The 4,170-nt window shown below is 48.4% G+C and overlaps 1 long non-coding RNA gene across 1 annotated transcript in view; it reads right to left on the reverse strand.

The window, feature by feature from the left end:
* The window catches only part of LOC102474498 (uncharacterized), a 12,386-nt gene extending 8,788 nt beyond the window's left edge, over nucleotides 1–3,598 (reverse strand). Inside the window, exon 1 of the long non-coding RNA XR_334334.1 lies at nucleotides 3,073–3,598. This is a non-coding gene — a long non-coding RNA (uncharacterized LOC102474498). The remainder of the gene's footprint in view (nucleotides 1–3,072) is intronic.
* Between the last annotated feature and the right edge of the window lie 572 nt (nucleotides 3,599–4,170).

Genomic DNA, 4,170 nt, shown 5'->3' on the forward strand with positions numbered 1-4,170 from the left:
AGCAGGAAGCCCTCAGCCTGATGCTTCCCCCTCCCTGAAGACCTCCCTGAGCACCAGACGTCGCGCTCCAGGCTGCCACGACCTTGTCCCGGCAGAGCATCCCTGTCCGATGGGAATCCTCACGTCGCCAAGGGCCAAGCTGTGTGAGGCTGTGTGAGACTCCCCATCAGTAGGGCTTATAGGTGAAGGCTCCAAACCAAAGCTAAGCGGAACGAATGATGGATTAAAACAGAAAATTCCTCCTGCTAAATGTGACAGCTAGGAAGAGGGGTGCTATGTCCCCTAAACAAATAACCAAACAGCAAGAAGCAAACCAGATGGTCAGGAAATTGGCTGAGAGTGTGAAGAGAAGATTTAATCATGCAAACAAAAATTCCATTTGCAGAAGAAATGATTGAGAGAAAGACCTGTGCCTTAGAAAGGAAGGACCGAATTCTCACAGCTGGTAACGGTAGACCAGTTGTTCGGAGAGCACTGCTATGGATGACGAGGGAAACTTTTCCAGGTTTGCCAGAAAAGGGAATCAAGGTCATGTAAGCAGCAACTAATAGTACAGCTTTCAGCTCCAACCTTCCCCAGCTGAAGACAAAGCATTGTCCACGTCGTGTGTAAACATTGGCCGGAGGCCACTCCGCCGTCCTCGCAGACCCTACCGTTTGTGGTCACAGGTGCAGACAAGCACCTCCTGAAGACGGGGAGAGGGGAGCCAGGGGAGAGAGGGCGGAAATCACCCCCTGTGCATTCCCACTCCCACCACATCCTCTCATCTGGGAAATCTTATCTTCTCCGTCACTGTGCAGAACACTGAAGTTGGACGGGAGCGGTGGAGGGAGGTTTCAGGTGTCAGGACTAGGTACCTGGAGTACTTTTCCACGAAAAGAAAGCAAGTAGCACCTTTCCAACTGCAGGGACGCATCAAAGGACACTGAATCCTTGTCATGGGCACCAAGCCTTGGAGCAAAATGAAGCCTGCGACAGGCAGGGAAGGAGGGAGTGTTTCCGTAAGCACCTGTACAGCCCCCATCCCAAGGCAGACCTGAATCTGTGCAGCAAATGCAAGACATGCAGCATTACCTGGTGCACTCCCAGCTCCTCCGCAATGTAAGAGCCACTTACAGGTTATGGTGAAAACAATATTTTTTTAAAACTTATTTAGTAGCTATTGTTTGCCTGAAAGGCCCAGGGGATGCTGGTGTTGGTGGGAAAGATTCTAATTCTTTTTTTTGGGGGGGAGGGGGGTGGGAGGAGAGATTTTTTTGCTGTAGGGCACATGTCCTCACTAGAGAGACAGAGAGACAGAAAAAGAGAAATAAATCACCCCCCCCCCAAGGGGGATGGCCACATCGCAATCCCTTCTCTCAGGATCTTGGGCATGCACGCACACATGCCTAGCGTGAGTTTTAAGCCTCCTTGTATGGGATGCGAACCATGGTTGACGAAGTGGGAGTCCAGCGACATAACCATTATGTCATCTACTGGTCCCAGCTCTAATTCTTATATTCCTAGAAGTCTGTAGATTCCTTCCCACCCTCCTGGTGATCCTTGGGCATGTTTCTCAACCATTCGTGGTTGGGCGGGGTGGACAGTTTCCCAATCTGTTCAATGAGGTGGTTAATGTAGTTATCTCCAAGTTGATAATTCTTAACATTTTGAAACTATAGACAATTTTGGGAATCTGATGAAAACTGTAAACTTTCTTCCAAAAGGTAGCACATACATTCAACATTTAGCATTTATCTTCAGGAGATTTATGGACACCCCGAATCCATCCATGACCCCTGAGTCTCTGATCTGCAGGACTCATTGGTAGTATTTCACAGCTGTGAGTGAACACCAAGAGGAGATAAGACACCAGCCGTAATTCTTTGACTTGACTAATATGCACCACATTCACGCTGGTTAAAACCGGGTTGTACACAGTAAAGATATACAGTGATTAAATGTAAATTTTAAAATGAATTTAAAATAAAATCTTAAGTATTTCACACACAAAAAATTTAATATTCCAGAGAGCATTCGGTTAAGAATAAAATGTCTGGTATCATCTGACTTTCAGTGACATAGTTTTATAAACTTGTAATCAAATAACTTAAAATGATAATCCTTAGTTTCTTTTCCATAGGTTTATAAATAAAATTAAATGTTCCTAATGAATCAAGCATTTAACTTGCACTATGATCTCAAAGACAGTCCTTGGCAGGGAGGGAAATCTCTCCCCCAGACTGTGAGTTCTGCAAAAGAATCCATTTTGATAAGAGCTGGGATTCTACTGTGAAAACTTCATTGACCTAATTTGTCTAAGAAGCCACCCTAATGTGGCCGCTGTTTCAGAAAGTCAAGAAAACAAATTTAAGTGTGGATCACTTAAAGGAGAACTGTGTTGACACTATTGCAAATTCCCTTTTAAAAATCTACTTAGTGAGTGGGAGCATTTTAAGGAGGTCAGAGAGGAGCCAAGCCAGGTGGGAGGTGGGAGGTGGGAGGTAGGAGGTGGCAAGGGCAGCTAATTTCAACAGAGGGGGAGATGTCAAGATCGTGTCACATTCATAATACAGCCGGCCAGAACCAGCCTGGACCGCAGAGACCTGGCGCTGAGAGCTGAGGCGCCTGGTGGGTGCATGGCGGGGGAGGCTGAGTGACCTCGGGTTGACCCTCTGCAGGGAGGGATGCGGATGGTGGCTGCAGCAGGGACCGTCACAGTGGTGCCCGTTTCAATAATGGGTCAGAAACGCACAAGTTTCAATCCTTCATTTGCTGAGATGATCTTAATTGAAGACAAGGGCACAAATTATTCCCCTAAAGACCCATGCCTGGACACTTTCAGAGTGACAGTTTTTTGACCAAGCCTGCTCACTGTCTCCTGGATGACGTCACTCCTAATAAAGCCTTCCTCCTTGACAAACCTCACAGCTCAGAGTCTGCTTCTTCTGAGGGCAAGCGACTGTCCCCATTCCGCACCAAGTTCGGTCCTGCAGCAACACGGCTAAACTGCAACTGGAGACCACGTAGTGGGCACCTGCTCGCCTTCCAGATCACCTGCACTGTCCTGCTTAAAAACGTGCTCAGACTTACTCATTGGTGTTTCCAAATTCAAGTCCAGCAGCTGGCCCATTGTTCTTCCCGGACATCCTTCTTCCCATCTTTGGGGAAAACGTCAGAGTAGGGAGCAGAAATATCTGCCCGTGCCTCATCTTTCTGCCTCAGCAACTGAGATCCTGTTAGGTTCGGTTTCTTGAGCTGAGCGAAGGCATTTAGCTCCCAGCTGTTTCCCTGTATAGTGTAAATATTTCTGGAATGGTTTCGCTTTAATGAGATTGAAACGCATAATCAAGAGCCTGGTCTTCCGGTTCAGTTCCTCATAGCTACCTGGGACCGGAGCACTGAGGACACTGAAGACAGGGTGAACAGGACTAAGGAAGGGTAGGGCGGTGTGGACACTACACAGCTGACCATGAGTTCAGATGCTTGAGTTGGCCTGAAAACACGCAGGTGTACGCCTGCTCACACCCAAGATGCTGACGAGCTGGATGGGGCGAGGATGGTGCATGCAGAGTCCCCATGGAGGGCGCCTCCCTCCCTTCCCTCGCTCTCTCAGATGGGCACACATGCTTTCTACCATGAATAAAATATAATAAACGTAGAAACAAGAACAACAGAGGACGTGCTGAGATGGGGGAGTGGGCGCCGGGCAGGCGGAGGGTGAGGGCAGAGCAGGAGACTGCAGAACGAGCAGGTGGAAAAGCACAGGGAAACTTCCCCCCAAACAACCCTAAACGCTTAGCAGGAAATCGTACGTGCCGCACCCGTTGCAATGTGTCAGTTATTTTATTTTGAAAGCTTTTGCACATGGTAGGCAGTAAAAATATTTGTGGAATGAATGAAATTATCACCAACACCCCTGAGCCATATGAGAACTAAGTTAAAAATCCTCCTCATAAAGATGCATTCTCAAGCTGAGGCTCTTAGTCCGGCCGCCTGGTACTGGTGACGCTGGCCACCTGCATGGCGTTATGCCTTCGGGGTCGGGCTCCGTAATCCTGCATCCCACATTTCCTTCTAGTCGTGGACCGTGCGTTCCACCTGGCTGTACTTCCCTGGCTTCCCACTGTGCTGGTGTGGACAACACGACTCTTACCACCCCCGTGTGCCGGCAACAGGCACTCAACACCC

This window comes from Tupaia chinensis, unplaced genomic scaffold (genome assembly GCF_000334495.1).
Source record: "Tupaia chinensis unplaced genomic scaffold, TupChi_1.0 Scaffold000198_1, whole genome shotgun sequence".
Taxonomy (NCBI): domain Eukaryota; kingdom Metazoa; phylum Chordata; class Mammalia; order Scandentia; family Tupaiidae; genus Tupaia; species Tupaia belangeri.